Below are 21,898 nucleotides of genomic sequence, written 5' to 3'. Positions count from 1 at the left end.
GGAACCCTGTTCTAGGAGATAGACCTTAATCTTCTATGTGATAGCCTTTTGAAGAGTGTTTTATCCCTCAGCCCAATCTTTCTAGTTTCTTCAGACTCCGTAGAACCTAACTTCTAGCCCTCTGATTATCCTTCTTGCTCTTTTCTGAACCTGTTCAAGTTTGTCTGAAGTTTACTTAATTTTATTGCCCAATGTTGAACACAATACGCAGATGAGATCTGACCACTGCATGGTAAATTGGAGCTAATTCCTCCTGTGATTTGAAATCTATATTCCTGTTGATGCAGGAATAAACTGCATTTGCTCATTTTGCAGCCACACCATGCTGCTGACTCACATTCAGTTTGCTGTCCAATACCCTCCCAAGAACTGTCTCACAAGTATTATTACCAAGCCAGGTATCCACTATCTTATATTTGTGCACTTGATTGCTGTTTCCTTAGTGAAGACCTTTGTGTTTGTCTCAGTAAAATTTGATTCTGTTACTTTCAGTCCATTTTTCTAATCTATCAGCAACATTTTTATTTTTATTTTTATCTAGAGTATTAGCTATCCAAACTTTTTTTTTGTCATTTGCAAATTTGATATATATTCCTTCCACTTTCTCATCCAAGTCAGTAATAAACATATTAAAGATTACAGGACCCAGGACTGCAGCCATTCAGTACCTTTCTCCAATTTGTTGAGGAAGCATTGATGAATATCCACTTAATTGATATGCCATTCCATTTATACCCAGCTAGCTTGCTACTTACAATATCGTGAATTACTTTGACAAATGTTTTGCCAAAACCAACAAACTGTATATTATGTCTATGGCATTCCCATCATCTACTAAGGTAGTTTACTCAATTTTTAAAAATATGATAAGTTTAGTATGGCAAATTCTTTAAAAATCCACTCTGATCTCTGTTAATTGTCTAATTATTTTCAAGATGGTTCAAATTATGATCTACTCTAGAATCTTCCCAGGTACAAATTTCAGATTTACTGGCATTTAATTCCGTCAGCACCATTATGTCCATTCACTTGGATTGCTGTATAGATTTGACATACTGTATAGTGCAAATATTCCTTTATTTCTATTATAACTTTTCCCTGTGAACAAATTATGTCCTTCAATGGTAATATTCCAGTCATCAGAATTCTCCCACTATGTCTCCATTATATTTACTGAATCATATTTTCCTCCCTGTATAAAGAGTTCGGGCTCATCAGTTTCCCATATTCTAACTATTAGCACTTAGACCATAAAGGAGCCAATGTTATTTCTGATTTTTCATTAAATGGTTTAGTAGGTTCCATTGAAGCAACTCTCTCATTTCTTTCTACAGTGTGTAAGTCTTTATCTGGAATGCTTATATCAAGGTTTCTGTCTCCATCCTTCATAGAATTCAGATCAACCTTATCATGCTTTGGCTGAACACATATTTACCAGAACTTCTGAGGTGAAATCCATCTTGTTCTAGCAGTCCATCATTTAGATGACTCAGACCCACAAGCTTTCTTCTGATGATGCCACTTGTGTAGCTAGTTGTTTACCTACAGTGCTCTTCTTAACTCTACAATGATCCACTGCACTCTCTCTTGTTCTGCAGGGTTCTCCTTTTCTTCGGCTGAAGACTCACAGCCTGTTTCTTTTGTGAAGGCCTCAATGCTGTTTTTGATTTCTAGCAGCTCAGAATATCTTTTATGTCTTTTGCTTCTGGTATCATGTTTCCTGAGCATTGATTGATGTTCTTCCTTACAGAGAGTTGTTTCTTCTCTCAGCATTTATTGTAATGCCTTCTTTGTTTGATCTGATAAATCTTCAGATCCTCTTTTGAGCTGATATGCAACCACTTGTTACTTCGAAGTCAGGGTTTTGACTTTTTCTACAAGCAACCTACAAGTGTGCACTTCCTGAAAATATATGCCAGGCTATCCTCCTTCCAGCAGTATCTGTAAGAGGGATCAAAGTGGGCAAGATAGCAGATACAACATCTTGTTGCAACATCATGCAACATCTTGTTGCAACATCAATATTTTCTACTTGTGTCAACATCACATGAATGCACAAAAGGGGCAGGACTTGGATCATAATATTACATCTGCCATCTTATACCTTTTGATCTACCCCTGCAGATCCCACTGTTTTCTTCTTGAAAACTAATGTAGTACAAGTATAAAAGATAACAGCTGCAACCCTGTCGTTCCATCTTCTCTTGTTTCTTAAGACAGTACCAATAGAAGTGTTTTTGTTTCTACTTATTCCCTTTTTAAGCTCTTATGGTTGCCAAAAGTATACTGTCAACTCAGCAGGAAAATTTATTTGAGATCTGGCCTTCAGACTCTCCTGCTGAACTTTTCTGCTAAGGTTTTGTTACCCTTCTCTAGAAACTGGCTGCCTTATATTCTTCCTCTGCAGCAACATCTGCTTACTCAGCAACAAGCAGTCACTCAGTCACCCACAATGGAAAATCAGCAGTTACCAGGATGCATTTCTTTTTATCTGTTTGTTTGATTGCATTCGTTTCTACCCATCCCACCAGGTCTGGCAGGAGGGGCATGCTCTGGGTGCTATTAACTAAGGTGTGTTGATTAGTGGGGCCCAGGAAGAGGGCCTTTTCTGCCATGGTGCCCACCCTGTGGAACATCACTCCACCAGAGATGGAGCTTAGTTTAGCCCCAATCCTGCTGGCCTTTCTCAAGGCTCTAAAACCTTGGTTTTGTACCCTGGCCTGGGGCCCTGGGAGTGTTATAGTACCCATCCCTTGGCTTTGTTGATGGTTGTTTATGAAGCTTAGCTTCTATGTTCGGGTTTTTTATTACTATGTATTTTATTGTTTTTATCTATATTACTGTAAGCCTCCCAGAGTCACTTATGTGAGATGGGTGGCTATATAAATAACTAAATAACTAAATAAATAATAAATATTTTCTGGTTATTTTTTGTCTTCCTTGTCTATTCCTTCTGTTGAACTCCATTGCCAAATAATAGTTTCTTACAGTCGCTTGCTTAGTGATAGACTTCTCTTTCTTCATGGCGTTGTCTGTTGTTGTTGTTGTTTATTCATTTAGTCGCTTCCGACTCTTCGTGACTTCATGGACCAGCCCACGCCAGAGCTTCCTGTCGGTCGTCAACACCCCCAGCTCCCCCAGGGACGAGTCCATCACCTCTAGAATATCATCCATCCACCTTGCCCTTGGTCGGCCCCTCTTCCTTTTGCCTTCCACTCTCCCTAGCATCAGCATCTTCTCCAGGGTGTCCTGTCTTCTCATTATGTGGCCAAAGTATTTCAGTTTTGCCTTTAATACCATTCCCTCAAATGAGCAGCCTGGCTTTATTTCCTGGAGGATGGACTGGTTTGATCTTCTGGCAGTCCAAGGCACTCTCAGAATTTTCCTCCAACACCACAGTTCAAAAGCATCTATCTTGCTTCTCTCAGCCTTCCTTATGGTCCAGCTCTCGCAGCCATATGTTACTACGGGGAACACCATTGCTTTAACTATGCGGACCTTTGTTGTCAGTGTGATGTCTCTGCTCTTAACTATTTTATCGAGATTTGTCATTGCTCTTCTCCCAAGGATTAAGCGTCTTCTGATTTCCTGACTGCAGTCAGCATCTGCAGTAATCTTCGCACCTAGAAATACAAAGTCTTTCACTGCTTCTACATTTTCTCCCTCTATTTGCCAGTTATCAGTCAAGCTGGTTGCCATAATCTTGGTTTTTTTGAGGTTTAGCTGCAAGCCAGCTTTTGCATTTTCTTCTTTCACCTTCATCATAAGGCTCCTCAGTTCCTCTTCGCTTTCAGCCATCAAAGTGCTATCATCTGCATATCTGAGATTGTTAATGTTTCTTCCAGCAATTTTAACTCCAGCCTTGGATGCCCAGCACGTCACATGATGTGTTCTGCATACAAGTTGAATAGGTAGGGTGAGAGTATACTCCTTTCCCAATCTTAAACCAGTCCGTTGTTCCGTGGTCTGTTCTTACTGTTGCTACTTGGTCATTATACAGATTCTTCAGGAGGCAGACAAGATGACTTGGTATCCCCATACCACTAAGAACTTGCCACAATTTGTTATGGTCCACACAGTCAAAGGCTTTAGAATAGTCAATAAAACAGAAATAGATGTTTTTCTGAAACTCCCTGGCTTTTTCCATTATCCAGCAGATATTGGCAATTTGGTCCCGAGTTCCTCTGCCTTTTCTAAACCCAGCTTGTACATCTGGCAATTCTTGCTCCATGAATTGCTGAAGTCTACCTTGCAGGATCTTGAGCATTATCTTACTGGCATGTGAAATGAGTGCCACTGTTCAATAGTTTGAACATTCTTTAGTGTTTCCCTTTTTTGGTATGGGGATATAAGTTGATTTTTTCCAATCTGATGGCCATTCTTGTGTTTTCCAAATTTGCTGGCACATAGCATGCATTACCTTGACAGCATCATCTTGCAAGATTTTGAACAGTTCAGCTGGGATGCCGTCGTCTCCTACTGCCTTGTTATTAGCAATGCTTCTCAAGGCCTATTCAACCTCACTTTTCAGGATGTCTGGCTCTAGCTCACTGACCACACCGTCAAAGCTATCCCCGATATTGTTATCCTTCCTATACAGGTCTTCCGTATATTCTTGCCACCTTTTCTTGATCTCTTCTTCTTCTGTTAGGTCCTTGCCAACTTTGTTTTTGATCATATCCATTTTTGCCTGGAATTTACCTCCGATGTTTCTAATTTTCTGGAAGAAGTCTCCTGTCCTTCCTATTCTATTGTCTTCTTCCACTTCCGTGCATTGCTTGTTTAAAAATAATTCCTTATCTCTTCTGGCTAACCTCTGGAATTTTGCATTTAATTGGGCATATCTCCCCCTATCACTGTTGCCTTTTGCTTTCCTTCTTTCTTGGGCTACTTTTAGTGTCTCAGCAGACAGCCATTTTGCCTTCTTGGTTTTCTCTTTCTTTGGGATGTATTTTGTTGCCGCCTCTTGAACAATGTTATGGACTTCTGTCCATAGTTCTTCTGGGACCCTATCTACTAAGTCCAGTCCCTTAAATCTATTCTTCACCTCCACTGCATATTCCTTAGGAATATTAGTGAGCTCATATCTAGCTGATCTGTGGGTCTTCCCTAATCTCTTTAGTCTGATCCTAAGTTGTGCAAGAAGACGTTCGTGATCTGAAGTACAGTCAGCTCCAGGTCTTGTTTTTACCGACTGTATAGATGTCCGCCACCTTTGGCTGCAAAGGATGTAGTCAATCTGGTTTCGGTGTTGTCCATCTGGGGAAGTCCATGTATAAAGCCGTCTCTTAGGTTGCTGGAAGAGAGTGTTTGTTATGCAGAGTGAGTTGTCTTGGCAAAATTCTATCAGCCTATGTCCTGCTTCGTTTTGTTCTCCCAGCCCATGCTTACCTGTAATTCCAGGTGTCATTTGACTGCCCACCTTAGCATTCCAGTCTCCCGTGATGAAAATAACATCTCTTTTAGGCGTGTTGTCCAGTAGGTGCTGCAGATCCTCATAGAACTGCTCTACTTCAGCGTCTTCAGCATCTGTGGTTGGGGCGTATATTTGGATCACTGTGATGTTAGATGGCTTGCCCTGAATTCGAATTGAGATCATTCTGTCATTTTTTTGGATTGTATCCGAGCACTGCTTTAGCCACTTTACTATTAATTATGAAGGCTACTCCATTTCTTCTGTGGTCCTCTTGTCCACAGTAGTAGATCTGGTGGTCACCTGATGTGAAGTGGCCATTCCAGTCCATTTCAGTTCACTGACGCCCAGAATGTCTATCTTTAATCTTGACATCTCACCAATAACCACATCCAATTTGCCCTGGCTCATAGATCTTACATTCCAGGTTCCAATGGTGTGTTGATCCTTAGAGCATCGGATTCGCCGTTCACCACCAGCGTCCTTTCGGCTTTGAGCTAGCTGTGTCATCACGTCTGGGGCTAGTTGAACTCATCCTCTGTTCCTCCCCAGTAGCATTTTGACCATCTTCTGACCTGGGGGTTTCATCTTCCGATGGTATACCGAGATATGTCTGGTTGTCCTGATCCATTTAGTTTTCACGGCAAGAATACTGGGGTGGGTTGCCATTACCTTCCCCAGGGATCGCATTTAGTCTGACCTCTCTGTCATGACCTTCCCATCTTGGGTGGCCCTTCACGGTTTAGCTCATGGCATCATTGAGGTGCTCAAGCTCCAGCACCACGACAAGGTAACGATCGTTTGCTGAAGGGCGTTGTCTACAGTCATGCTATTTTAAAGCCAATGGTTATCGCTATATCTTATAGTCTGTCTTCCCAAACCTTATAAATTAGTTATGTGAACAAGTCCCTCACAGCAAATCTTGTTCTATGAATCTTTATGGCAACTTTCTTCACATCCTTAAGTAATTTTATTATCTGTTATCCAGCCATCTCTCCCCTATCTAAACTAAAAAAAGAAAAAGAAAAAAAGAAAGGTACTTTAACTTTCCACCCCAGGGAAGATAAACCTTGGCTATCCTTCTTTGTACTGTTTCCAAGATTCAAGTATATTTTTTCAAGTAACTGATGTTTTACACAATAGTTGTGTGCACACTACAGGGTTACCCATGGTTAACTTGACTAAGGTTTATGGAATTAAATTAAACTGTAGTTAAATAAAACAGTTTAGCCTGTTATGTGAACACAGCCTTTGAAAACAAAAGCCACAGGTCCAGGGCCTGCCATTTTTAGCTATGCATCTGGGAAAGCCACCTTTGCCTTAGAGTGCCACTGCCTATCCGAGCAGATAGCAGATCTGCTATCCAAGCAGATCATACTGTGATCTATCCAATATATGTGATCTATCCAAGCAGATATATATATATATATATATATATATATATATATATATATATATATATATATAATATATATATCCAAGCAGATATATATACATATGTGATCTATCCAAGCAGATCATACTGCTATCCAAGCAGATCATACTGCAGATCATACAGACCATTAAAAACAAAACAAAACAGTAAAGCAATTTCATAAGTAATGGATCCCTTTTTCATATCTCTTTCTTTTCCCCTTCAGTTTTCCTACAACTGGATTTTTGAACAATACAGTTGGATAGCTGTTACTCCAGCTGCTGCTCTCTAGCTTGCAAACACAATATTGTGGGGCCTGTTGGAAAGGTTGAAATGAACAAACTGTTTCTTCTCAACTTGTGTCTGGACCTCATATTTTGCTTTTAGAAGAGAACTCTTTTATGGTCAGCCATTAGCATTCCATTGAAAGAAGAAAATTGAAAACATGCCCCACTAACTCTAGCCCTGCAAAGATGAAGCTGCAGTTCCAAGTTTCGGAATATGTGCCACGCAGGGATAAGATACCCCTCCTTCTTCCCTACGTGCATGTAATGGAATAATTGTGTAATAAATAGGCTCAAATGAATTTAGCAATTTACATAACAGGATTTCCAGGAGCTGGCTTAGGGGCAGAAAATCCAAACGTTCCTTTGAAAGTACATTTATAAACTGACTTTGGAGAACAGCTGTACTGAACTTTAGGCCAGAAGCTGCACTGAAACTTGCTGAAATCTTTGTCATGGTGAGTTAGGGATTTTAGTTAATCTTGGGGGGGAGAGATTGAGGGGGGCGGGAGGAGGTTGTTGAATGATGAGAATGGATGGAGACTCTCTTCGGTCTCCTGTTGGTTTTGAATGAAGCTGAAGTTAATATTTTCCACCCAGGGTTTGGGGGAATGTTAAGGTACCTGAATATGTCCTTTACACGCATTTCCAAAGCTCTCTGAAATAGGTTGGGCTTTGTGGATGATCTAGGGATCATCTAGGGATGGACGGTCTAGGGATTCACTAGAAGAGAGTTAACGGCAGGCTTTCCCAGCTGTTGAACTACAGCTCTCATTATTCACACCAAGCATAGTCTTTGTCCAAAGACCATGATAGCTGTTATACTTTGACATGGGGAGGCCATCAAGTTGAGAAAAGTGGTTTAAAACAAAAAGCATTTATCTGTGATGGAAAGTTTTGGATTAGCCAGTGCTGGTTGTAAAACTGGCTCAAAGCACTAACTTGACAGTGTTGTATTTTGAGCTTTATTCAAGATGCAGTCCTTCTGTTGAATTATTTCACATAAATGTTTACAAACATGAACACTCATATGACTTATATTCTATCTTTCTATCAAGCAGACTTCAGGGTAGCTTTTAGAGATTAAAAGAATATATACATGTACATGTATGTATCCATAGCCAACCCAGATTTTCAGTCCAGCAGTCCATGATTCCTTACCTACATAGGTGTTTCCTGCTAGCTGCAATGACATAAAGATGGTGCTACATGTGTTATGATGTCATAGTTCAACCGCCACCCTCTCATACTTGAATCCAAATATTCAGGTGAAGAACAGAGGTCACAAAGTTTGCATTGCAGGGTCCTGACACATGTTTTGTCACTTGCCTCCCTGCAGTACCCCTGCATGGATTCCTAGGCTTGCCTTGTTAATAGTTGAGGCCACAACGCACTTTCCTGTAGCTCTGCAGTTGTAGTTTAACTAGTGCTTTTAAGAAAATGGCAAAAGAAATGTAGGGTTTACTTTTCACAAAGATGTCAAGAACAGAGCATTTCAGAGATTGAAGATGTGAGCTCAAATTATACAAAGATCCTCCTCTCTCTTTCTCTCTTCCCCCATATATACATTATTTTATTTTATTATTTATTATAATATATATTAAATAATATCTTTATTAATGTGACAGAGGCAGGGGCATCCGGAGGGGAGGGGTAAAAATAATCAAGATGGCAGCCATGGTCTTGTAATTGAAGCCCTGCCCTTTTTTATATGTGTTAATGGAGCACAGTTTCAGTTGCACAGTTGACTTTTTTGACACATACCTACCCACATGCAGACAACCCTGGAGAGAAGGAGAATATTATTAGACACATGTGGAATTATCATATTAAATGTGTTTGTATTAAAATATTTTATTTATTTATTTATATTTATTTGATTTCTATAGCTGCCTATCTCATCAAGTGATTCTGGGCAGCTTACAATAATAAAACTATAAAAACAATTAAAACAATTACAATTAAAACAATTAAAATATAAAATAAATACAAAATAAATATACATGGCTGCCAAGTAAGCAATGTATGGATATTAATACAGCCAAGAGGCAGGACCATCCACACACTCGAGGCCCCAGGCCTGGGCACAAAGCCAGGTCTTCATGGCCTTACAAAAGGCCAACAGGGTTGGGGACATCCTAATTTCTGGAGGGAGAATGTTCCAGAGGGCAGGCGCTACAGAAGAGAAAGCATGCCTTCTAGTTCCTGCCAACTGACACTCCCTGGCTGATGGAACCCATAACATACCCAACCTGCTAGATCGAATTGGATGGGTAGAAACAACTGGAGAAGATAGTCCCTTAGGTAACCCGGTCCCAAGCTATGAAGGGCTTTAAAGGTGACAACCAGCACCTTGAATTGCACCCGGAAGAACACCGGCAACCAATGCAGCTCACAAAACAATGGTATTACATGTGTCGAGTATCTGACACCATTTACTATCTGTGCCGCTGCATTCTGCACCAGTTGAAGCTCCCAAATGCTCTTCAAGGGCAGCCCCATGTAGAGCACATTACAGTAGTCCAACTAATCAAATTAGTTTTTTGTCCTACCAGGGCCTGCTTCTTTGCCCTGGCTGACCCCAATACACCATTCAAAGGCTAAATGGGGCACCCCTAGTGTAAGAATTTCACAGCTGCACAAGAATAGATACCTTCCCTCTGTTGATGTAATTCTAATAACCATGGATTGTTCATATGATATCTACTTTAGCCCAGAAGTTTTAGTGTTTCTCCGTCTGCATTGTATGTTCAACCTATGGTTGTCACCTGTAGAAAATTCCAGCAATAGGTTGTATTACATGGAAACATAATATTAAGTAGATAATTGTTTGGATATGCTAAAATAAAATGCAAATTAGGTATCTAGTGCTTAAGCTAAAAACCTTATCTATTTTAGAGCCATATTTCTTTTCATCATTATCTATGCTAGAGATTTAGTCCCAAACTATACTCAAGCCCTAGACACATATTCCATTCCAATCCAATAAATATTGGAAAGAAAGAACTGTATTCAAGTGGGAATCCCTAGATCATATCCACAGAAATCACTTTGTCTATATTTATGGGATTGAACAACAAACTGAAAGTTATAAAACTAACTTAGAACTTTATTCCACTTTCCTCTTCTCTTAAAATACAAGGAAGCTTGTATATTTGTGTGTGTACATTTTAGGAAGCAGCATGAAATAAAATGAATATGAACATGAGGGTTCTGACTGAACCCTTATGTATGATCTTACCTCAATTTTTAATCAGGTAACATGGTTAATAGATTTTGGGAATGCTACAGATATACCTTGACTTCAGCAAAGGACTTAATAAAGTCCCTCATGATAAGCTCATTAGCAAGCTTATAAAGTTTGGGATGGATGACAAAATAATTATGTGGTTACATAGTTGACTTGAAAATAATATTCATCAATGATTCCTCATCAAATCAGAGAGATACTGTATATCATGTAAGGTGCCACAAGAATCAGTCCTCCATACTCTGTTCTTCCATATTTTCATTAATGATATGGATGAAGGGTGGAAATAAGATCATACAGAATTGGGTGGGATAGCTAATACCTTAGAAGACAGAAATAAAATCTAAAACAGTCTGGTATGCTGAGGAAATGGGTTGAAACTAAGAGAATGAAATTTAACAGAAAAAGAAAATAAATATATAACAAAACAACTTCCCCTTAAACACAAGAAGTATAAACAATTTTAGTAACTTATCACCTTCTCTTAAAATACAACAAATGATCTCTTCTTCCCATATCTCTTATCTATAAAGAAATCCTTAAAGGCTCATTGCTCAATCCTTGTCAGAAAAGTCCATTAAGGGTTACCAAAGATAACAACATATCTATTTTTACTTTGATCAATAAACCAACTTTATATTCCATCCTTTTACTTCTAAAAATCTTGATCCCTTCAAATAACATCCTAGAACGTTATTCCTTTTCATTTTTTCTTTGTCCCTTCTCACAAAATTCTTCAAAGCTTTAACAAGCCTCTTTTGTAACTCCAATATAGGAAAATTATCCAAGTCACACCTGGTTTGTTTTTGTATATCCATTTTAATTATTAAGACATAAACCGGTTTTGTTTGTATATCCAGAATAGCATCTTTTTTCATATCATTCTTGTAGCCTGTCATTTTAAATCCACTTTCAGATCAGTCTCAGTCTTGTCTGGTAAAACGTGTTCCTCTTCCATAAGATCTTTTAAACGCAGTCTGTCTATAACGGTAGACACTCTTAAAATTAACTTCAGGGCCCATTGTTCAAAAATATCATCCAATGTTATTTTGCTCCATTCTGTATTAATAAATCAAATTTAAGTGTTCTTCACCTTTAATTGTAATCTTTAGTTCCTTCTGGTTCCCTTTAGTCCAATTTTTGAAGTCCCATCTTATTAAAGAATTCAAAACATTTCAAAACATAAAGAATTCAAAACGAGGCATTTTCTCATGGGAAGGATATTTATAATTAATTTCAAAATCTTATTTCAAATCCACCTAGACCCTTAGTCTGTTTGTAACTTTCCAAAATCAATGTTCTAATCACCCTTTTGCTTTTTATTAAAAAAAAATGTTTTTTAAGTCCTTAAACTTGTATTAAAATTTCTTTTGCTAAGGATTGAAGGAAACTCACCCAGTGTTATAAAATTTGTTGATCCAAAGGTTCCTAAAAGCTGAAAAGCAGTTAACAAGCAATTTCCAAAACTGATTAGAAAAGGAAGTATGCAAACCAGGTGTCCATAAGGGTGCTGACCGCAGTTTCATCAAAGATGCCTTTCCCTCATCTCCCAGAGCTCTAAACCTGCTGGAGACCACTGTCTTGCAGTCTCCTTGTGAGGAGCAACTGTCTGGAGCACTTGTGGGCAATCTCAAGTCCTCTCCTTGTTCAGAGGGGAACTGTGAAGAGCCAGTCAACTCACTCACTCTCCATTCTGCTGCAGTCGTCCGCTCCACTTTTAGCCGTCTTCACTTCACCATTTCTTCCCTGTTTCTTCTTTTTCTTTACTATATTCTTTTCTATTTTTCTTTCTATTTTTTCTTTTGTGTTATTTTCTATTTCTTTTCTTTTTTAGTTTGTATTAGTTTTTATCTTTTTAATTGTAATGTTTAATAAAATTACTATATAAAAAACGAAATTTAACAGAGACTAGTGCAAAGTTCTTCACTTAAGGGGGAAAAACAAATGCACAGATATATGATGGTTGTTTGTGTATCTTGGGTGTGTGCATTTGCACACAGACACACACACAGTTTGGGAGAGATGTAAAGAGTTAATTAAAGGGCAATGAAACGCAGAAAGCGCTGGCAGTAGTACAAGCTAGTAAAAACTGCACAATAGTTTCTCTCTCAGTCTCACTTTCTATCTCTCACAGCCTCTGAAGGCAAAAATTCTTCCAGTACAAAAGTAAGATAACAAAAACAGCAATCTTAAAATCAGAAGCGATTTCAGAGCAATTCATGCTGGAAAAGACCAGCAAAACTCATTTAGGTGAGAGAAGTTTGATGAATTAGCACATCTTTAGTGTTCTCTTAAAAACTGGCACTAAATGGATTTGAGTAGAGTCGGATAGCCACCAAATCCATAAGTGTACAAGTACTACAGTACTAGCCTTCTTTCTGGTATTACTCAGCTTAAATGCTCCCAGAATAGCCATTCTACAGAATTTGGGGAAATGGTCCAATCATCCATCAGACACCCAGCTGGGAAAGGCTGGAATTCTCTCCAAGGCTCCCACAATCCAATGCGCTGTTTCTCCTAAGTCGCATACTCCTAGGTGCAAAAATTCTATAGCCATGTAGTCTACAATATGGAAAAAACTAGGGCTACTAGATTTATTTGTTTGTTTGTTTGTTTATTTAGCATATTTTTCCACCGCCCATCTCAAACACAATTCTGGGCGGCTAGATCTAGCTTGCAAAACTGTGGATGACCGTTAGATGGCAACAGAGAATTAGAATTTTCTGTATATATTGGCTGCTACCTAGTGGACAATTGGAGCTTTGCAGCCTAGGTTTAGCAACCCTGGAAAAAGAATAATTTCATAGTTCATGTGGAAGAAATATATAGGTGAACAGATACATGGGCAAGCATTTTCACATTGAAATCTACTCTCAGAATCAGGAGTTTAACAATGGATGGCAGGTTTCCCAGTCATAATGAAAGCCAAATATCTTCAATGTACAACATAAGCAGAAATCATATATTGCCAACATCACCCCTCTAGGCATTATATTGGAGAGAGCCAGGGGTGAGAAAAGGAAGTGTGAACATTTGGTTAGTCACTGAAAACTGTTGTTAACTGTTTACTTCCATGACTTCTAAGTTAACTGATCAGACCACTGACTATGGCAGTAATAAAGAGACTGAGCCCAACCAGAGCAGGCTCTTGACTGCCAAACTGCACTCCTGTGGAAGAATGAGCTCTTAAGACACCACATATTTTGTCTGCAGTATGTCTTCTGATTAAGACATGTACAGCTTCTTGTTTGGCAGGCCAGCAAAAACCAAAAATTATTTTAGAAAGAAAAGGCAAGCTAAAGAGTATATAGTTCCATTGTGAGGAGAAAGTGAGGAACAGGTAATGGATGATAGTGGAAACGCTGAACTCCTTAACTCCTGTTTTGTATCTGTCTTCTCTCAGAAAGGAAATGGAGGCCTAGCTGGTTGGGGTTATGCCACTGAGGGAACAAGGGAATTGGCTTTGAGGATAAACAAGGAAAGGGTAAGAGAGATCCTCCTCCTCCTCCTTGTGTCTTCAAGTCAATCTTGACTCCTGGCAACTGCCTCAACAAATCCCTGCAATTTTCTTGGCAAGACTTCCAAAGTGGTTTGCCATTGCCTGCTTCCTAGGGCTAAGAGAGAGTGACTGGTCCAAGGTCACCCAGCTGGCTTTGTGCCTAAGGTGGGACTAGAACTCTCAGTCTCCCAGTTACTAGCTTGATACCTGACCACTACACCAAACTGCCCCCTAAGAGAGAACTTAGCTATTTCAAATGAAGTCAGGTCTCCAGGGCTAGATGAACTATCTCCCAGAATACTGAAGGAATTACTGGAGGTGACTGCAATCTCTGAGAATGCCTGGAGGACAGCAGGTATCAGTCTCATCTTGAAATAGGGAAGGAGGAGGAGCCAGAAAATCCCAGATCTATCAGCTTTACTTCTGTACCGAGCAAGGTCTTCAAACAGATTATTAAATAGCCTGTTTGTGATCAGTGGATAGGCACTGAGAAAAAAAAAAACTGAGTTTCCTCAACACTCTTCTTCCTTCTCAGCCACTTAAGTGATGAGGTTTAGATCCATCCTTCTGCTGAATCAGGACACAATTTGTGAAGTGTCCAATGCCTTTATTAAGAGTCTGCAGAGTCTGGTCAAACACAAAAAGAACACATTTGGCACATTTTCTTGGGCAAGACCCTGAGCACATGATCAAGCAAGCTTATATAGCTGGTCTAGATACAAGGAAGCAGAAAAGAAAGAAACTGCATTGGCTATTATAAGCATCTTGTCACTTTCATTCATTCCTGAACTACTAAGAAACCAGGAAGTATTCTATTTGTGGTTATGCTTTTGAGGAATTCTTCCACTAGTAGTAGCAGCGGCTAGCACTTGGCTCTGATGTTAGCCACATCCTGCCACTGCAAGGATACCATAGCCTCCTGCCTGTGAGTAAGCAATCTCCTCATTTAGAGAGAAACTTGAGTTAATATAGCTAAGTAGAATCTTATCCCAGGCTTCCCCAACTTTACAGAAATAAGGTAAGAAATTGCTAGTGCTTTCCTGTGTTTCTGCACTTATCATGGTGGCAGTCTCTGCTGCTTTCCCAGTTCCTAATTACTGGTGTGCCCTTATTTCCAGTGAGGTTCTACCTAATCCTGCTAGTATGATGGGAATCCCAGGAGCAGGAAGGTAGGCCGGCCAGTAATCCCTACAATGAGAGCACTGCTGTCAGGGCAGCCACGCTTCAAATAAAACACAGACTCACTTAGGGGGTCTAAGGATCTCTGCCTTTATTGAAACGGAATGCATGCAGAGCGAAAGACGGGAATGCTTATGGGGTGACAGGTTGCCCTGTTTATACTTTGCTGGCGGACGTTGTGCTTCTCCCCCCTTGAGCCAAGGCCAGATGCTTCCCCTGGGAAAATGGGAAGGTGTTTCCTCGATCTTTCGTTTAGGTGTTAAATTCTGTTTGATGTTTCCTTGATCTTTCGTTTAGGTGTTAGATTCTGTTTTATGGGCGCTACTATTGTGTGCGATGTGTGAATGTGTCCCAGGGGAAATGGTGCGTTGGTCTTCCTGTCTTTCGATGGGTGTTTAGTGTATGCCCGGGTGATTTAAGGATTATGTTTATCCTTTCCTTTTATCTAATGTGCATGTTCCCTGTTGTGATGCCCGTAGGCCTTGCAACGGGGGACATGACAACTGCCCACTCTTCAAACCCACAGCAGTTGCTGCCCTTGAATGACCTATCCCTCCTCCAGCCCAGGGATACACCACATTGCTTGCAGTTGCAAAGCCTCAATTGCACAGTGAGGTGATCAACAGGAAGTTCCTCTTGCCTCATTGCCACAATTGCACCTTCATCTTGAGTACCTCCTTGATCTGTAACAGCAGGAGAGGACTCTTATAGTTCACACCCAGTCCAGTACATCTAGAAGCTCTAAAACTGGGAAAGCTGGGCTAGAAAATTCAGGGATCAGCGGGGCAATTTTCTGTGCATAGAGGGCTGCTGTATATGTCCAAGCATACGATGTGAACATTTCTGAGAATTCGTAACTGTCAGAAGCTTGTGTGGTTGCTCTCATGCAGTTCAGAAATGGAGAAATAAATCTGAGAGAAAGGTTAAACAGAACAGCTAGAGAGAGACAACCGTTTTTTACACTTTCCCCATCTTTTTCCTGGTTTCCTGGACTAAGTGGAATGGAATCTAATTTGGGTCCTGAAATATGCCTTGGTATGTCTTGCAAGAGGAGGCTTATTATGGTGGCAACAGAGGACTAGTGGGTTGTGCCAAAGCAGACTGTCCTCCGAAGGCCATAGAAAGGAATCATTTCTCCAGTTCCTCTGCTTCAGGGATGAAAGATTGATGTCATTGTGAAAACCTGGAGTTTGGTACAAGGTTTAGTAACTGAGCATCAAAACGAGGTACTAAAACTTTATTAAGCTATAGCTTTGGAAAGGTTATTGGACTGAATTCTCAGCTGAACTGGGCAGGAAAGGCCATGTGTGATGTGATAACAGTTGTCAGAGAAGTCGCAATCAATAGAAGTATGGAGCCTGTGGCTGTCATGGCTGCTTTCTTGACAAATGGAGTCAAGATAAAAATTGAGAATATTGGGGGAAGTGTTCATGTCTGCAGGAAAACCTAACATCCCAATCTGTTTGGGTGGTTTATTTAATAAACTGGAGAATCCCTATCCAGACTTTCTGTTTTGAAAGAATGCACTAAGTCATTGTTTCCCAACTGTGGCAAGTTCCAGGTGTGGGGACTTCAGATCCCAGAATTCTCATCAGTGGCTATGCTGGCTGTGGAATTCTGGGATTTGAAGTCCACACACCTGGAAATTGCCACAGTTGGAAAACCATGAACTAGGTGATTGGCGTTAATAATTTTGAAAAGCAGGCAAAAGAAACAAACCATTCAGTGAAAACTGAAACAAAACAAGTCAGTAAAAAGGTTGCCTGGACACACAGATGGAAAGGTACCAACTTTTTTATCTGCCTGGGGTTCCATCACCACCACTTTTCTTCTGACTTACAGATCTGAAAGGCTATTTGTTCCCCTTTTCCATCTCCTTCCTTTTGAATTAGCTGGTTGATGCACAGACTGCTACCACCATGCACATGGTAGGGAAGTGTAGCCATTAGAAGCATATCAGAGAAATAGATTGTCAGCCCATTCCCTGCTATGCTAATTTCACATTTCTGCCGATGTTTTTTTTGCTTTTGCTTAGTATACACAGGAGGCCATTCACAGACTGTGTCTTCTACTTGCAGGCCAAAGGAGTGCAGACTGTTCTGCCGTTGCAGGACTCTGCCACCTCTCTTTGCCAGTACAAAGTATTCTGCTTTTTGAATACCCAGAGGTTCTCTTTGGATAATAACACACCAGTGATCCAGTGTGACGTTGTCTGATCCCTTTTTAAAAATCACTGAAGCCAGAGAACAAGGCCCAAGGAGCACCATGGGCTCTATTGTTGTTCGTATTATACAAGGTTTTGCAAATGTACAAAAATATAGTTATAAAAGCACAGAATAAAAGGTAACATGTATTGCTATTATCAGGGCAGCAGCTGCAGGGGTTAATGGATATGTATATATACAAGGCTTGGTACTAAAGGGAGATGCAGTGTAGTTGAATTAGCCCAGACTTATCCCAGGTTTATTTTATTTATTTATTTATTGTTCAAATTTTTATCACCACCCATCTCCCCCAAAAGGGGGACTCTTTAGTGGCAATGCCAATTTTGTGTAAATGCCAATATGATTTATGAAGTATACTTAGATTGCCAAGGGTTAATTTTCATTTAGAGACTTAGAGACTTATTTATTTATTTATTTAGTATGCCACCCAACTCCCAATGACTCTGGGCAGCTCACAAATATTATGGCAACATCACTCCAAGTTCAGGATGACTTTGAGTCTCAATGTTGCCTAGCAACTAAGGAGATTTGTATCAGGCTTCATCTGTACGTACTATAAAGAGAATGCCCTAGGATGTTATTATTTTATTTTATTTTATTTTATTTTATTTTATTTTATTTTATTTTATTTTATTTTATTTATTTTATTTATTTTATTTTATTTTATTTTATTTTATTTTATTTTATTTTATTTTATTTTATTTTATTATATTTTATATTTCTATCCTGCCTTTCAATTTTGAGCTCAAGGCAGCATCCATAGTGCTCCCTCCTCCTCCTCCATTCCTCGCAATAATGTCCCTGGTAGAAGTTGCTTTCATAACCATTCATACAAGCTAATGGGATCAGAGCTAGCAGTGACCAATGATTCAAGAGATCTTGGAGTAACGGTAAGCAGCTCAACAAAGGTGTTGACACAGAGTTCATCTGCTGTAAAAAAGGCCAACAGCATGTTTGGGATAATAAGAATTTGCACTGAAAATAGAGTACAATTTTCAGTACAAATCTGAAAATATCATAATGCCAATATCATAATGCCCTTATGATAACAATAGTGTGACCACATCTGGAATATTGCATGCAGATCTAGTCACTGCACCTGAAACAGGTTACAGGTACTGTTCAACTTACCACCACAGTTGGGACTGGAATTTCCATTGTAAGTTGCGGTTGTGTTGCGGTCATAAGTTGAGTCAACATGTGACCAGACATGATTTTATGACCATTTTTGCAGCAGTCGTTAAATGAGTCTCTGTGATTGTTAAGTGAATCATGGGTTGTTAAGCAAATCACCACGGTCATTAAGTGAATCCAGCTTCCCCAATGGGCAATTTTTGCCAGAAAATGGCAAAAAAAAAAATTGCAAAATGCGATCACATGACCACAGAACACTGCTTCCGGTCATAAATGCGAGCTGGTTGCCAAGTGCCCAAAATGTGATCATGTGTCCATTTGGGGGGGGGGGTGCAACGTTTTTCAATGCTTGGAAGTGCTTTACAGGCTGCGAAGTACCCATTCCAAGGCCACTGTAACTTCAGACCGTTGTTAAATGAACAGTCATAAGCCGAGAACTACCTGTACAGTGAAACTAGAGAAGGTTCAGAAGAAAGCAACTAAGATGATCAAGGGGCTGGAGCAGCTTCCCTATGAGGAAAGGTTGTGACATTTGGGGTTTTTAGGCTAGAAATGTATAGGGGATAGATGGAATGGCCTTGAGGGACAGGAAGAAGAGCTGCCACCAAGACAATGGTCAAATAAAAGAGAAATGAGTCTGGGGCAGGAATGTAACCTGAGTCTCAGTTTGGCCTAGTGGTTAAGGTGCTGGGCTAGAAACCAGGAGACTGAGAGTTCTAGTCCCGCCTTAGGCATGAAAGCCGGCTGGGTGACCTTGGGCCAGTCACTCCCTCTCAGCCCAACCCACCTCGCAGGGTTGTCATATTAGGTATGTTTGCCACCTTGAGTGATTTATAAAAATAATAAAGGCGGGATAGAAAAATAAAAATAAAAAATAAAAATAAATAAATAGTTCTCAAAAAGAGGGAGGGAGGGGGAGGTGCATTCAGACTTGCAAGACTCTGTTACTATAGCTTTACAATAGAAGTAGTAGTGTCCTATATGACATTGGATTCCTAGTCTGAACTACCTTGAAGGGCTGACAAAAGGAGGTGAATGAGAGGGGACATGATTAAAGGTGTACAAAATTATGCATTTTATGGATAAAGTGGACAAGGAGAAGCTATTTTCCCCTTCCTAAAATACTAGAACCAGCAGTCATCCAATGAAATTGAATCTTGGAAGTATCAGGACCGAGAAAGGGAAAATATTTTATTACACAACAGGTAATTCAAGTCTGGCATTTGCTACTATGAGATGTGGTGCTGGCTACCAGATTGGCTGGCTTCAAGGAAGGATTGGACCAATTCATGGAAGTCATGAGGGTCAATGGCTATTAGCCTTGCTGGCAGTGTGACTCTCTGAAGACCATCTGCTGGGACACTAGTAGACTCCCTTATGCAGTTGGCTGGCCACCGTGGGAACAGCCTGCAGGACCAGATGGGCCAGGGATCCCATCCAGGACTTATGTTCTTATGTTCTTATTGATACAACAGTCTCAGAATAGTGGTATGAACAATTTCAAGCAATTTACAATGAAAATTCCCACATCTTAAAATTCACATACAGCTAAAAACCAATGGAACAACTAGAACAACAATAGCAAACAGTCACAGCAGCGTAGGTGTAGCCAAAGCTCTGAATGACTGGCTATATCCTTAATTGGTGCCAAAAGCTTATTGTCTATAATCTGTGTATATACTCTTTTTATTCTACACCAGGGTTTATCCTGATCTGCTCTTCTGTTTCTATTTCTTAGAAGCTAATGAACTTCTGACCTAATAAATAATCAACAAGTTCTTGACTTACTGGATTGCCTGTTTAGTTCAATACAGTACTGCTGCTTAGACAGGTTTATCAGCAATATAAACTCTCAGGGATGGCCAGAAGGAATACTAGAAATCTCTGACGTTCCACTTACTGTATGTCTGATAATCAGAGCAGCATCTTTCCTTTTGCAGTTTTAGAATAGATTGCAAACAGCCTTGGATTAGAAAACTGAATTAGAGTAGAGCTAGCCTAGCAGGTTCTCATACCAATAACTGCTCTGAAAAATTAACTTACATTTGTTTTCTTCTAGCTTCCAGGAAGTCAAGTGCGTGTTTGGAATCTACTCTTTGGGCTATGTATTTTTATTCCCAGCCATTTAGTTCAGTGTAAAGAAAAAGAAACAGTGCTTGAAGATACCACATCAGAGCTTGAGATGGAGCAAGTGAAACCAACTCCAGATAAGCATGCAGCTGAGTCCCCCAATCCAAACTTTTGTGACTTCACATTTACTGTTCCTAAGTCTGGAAGATTTTGCACACCAAGAAAGCAAGTCTCCATGCCAGCCTCTCAGGAAGACCTAGATCACCTCAAGATTTTGTTGGAGGATGTTGGCAGAGTCCTTCAGACCCTTGAGGATACTGCAGCTCTGGAAACTGGCAAATCCAGATACAAGGATATTATTTCTGAAGCACTTCCAGATCTAAGAGAGGCTAATGCAGCATTTCATGAGAACTTGGGGAAGTTCTTGAAAGAGTTAGAAGATCACATCCAAACTGATGACCTTCCTCACCTGGAAAATGAGAAGAAGAAGTAAGTGTTTCCCCTGAACAATGTATTTCATTCATTGATTAGGTGCTTTGTGTATCATAAGTAGCAAGCTGGAACTGAAGAGTTTATATAATAAGAGACATGTGATAAGTCTCCCTGTGATAGAAACTCCTGATCATATAGTGAACTGACTGGTCAAGATTCAGGAGAAACAAAAGAAGTCTTTCTTCATGTGAAACATCATTCACTTACAGAATGTATGGCTACATGATGAGTTTTACTAGCCCAGGGAGAGCAGGCAAATTCCATGGAAGATAAATCCTTGAATAGCTGCTCCTCATAATGGCTTTATACTTCCTCTAGGATCAGAGGCAGGCTGCCTTTGAATAATAATTACTGGGAAGCAATAGCAGAAAATGGGATGGCTGTGGACTTTTCTTTGGGTCTTTGGAAAGTTTTAGGAATGCACATAAGGCAGTATGTGAGAAGGGGTACAGTTTCTGGCAGCAGAGAATGGGAGAGTTAGAAGAACAAAGAACACAGCCAGAGATACATAAAGGCAGACGGCAAATAAATATGGGTAGAGGAAGCCTGAGGATAATTTAATATAGAGTTAGGAAAACTGTGACTTCCAAATGTTGCCGAATTATACCTCCTAGCATCCTTCAGAACTGGCTGGGTTAGGTGGAGCTCCCCAGAGGTTTGTGTATGTGTCTGTGTGTTTGTGTTTGTGAATGTCTGTTGGTGTGCCTTCAAGCCACTCTTGACTCCTGTCAACTACATGAACAAAACCATGCAGTTTTCTTGTCAACATTAGAATGAATGCTGTTTCATTCTTTCTAGGGCTGAGAAAGAGTGACTGGCTCAAAGCCAGCCAGCTGGTTTCTAGGCCTACGGCAGAACTTGAACTCACAGTGTCCAGTGTCTTTAACCATGACACCAAACTGACTCTCCCTTGGAGTTGGAGTTGAGATGTATTGGGA

This window comes from Candoia aspera, chromosome 1 (genome assembly GCF_035149785.1).
Source record: "Candoia aspera isolate rCanAsp1 chromosome 1, rCanAsp1.hap2, whole genome shotgun sequence".
NCBI classification, from domain to species: domain Eukaryota; kingdom Metazoa; phylum Chordata; class Lepidosauria; order Squamata; family Boidae; genus Candoia; species Candoia aspera.
Note: the sequence above shows the minus strand (reverse complement) of the source record.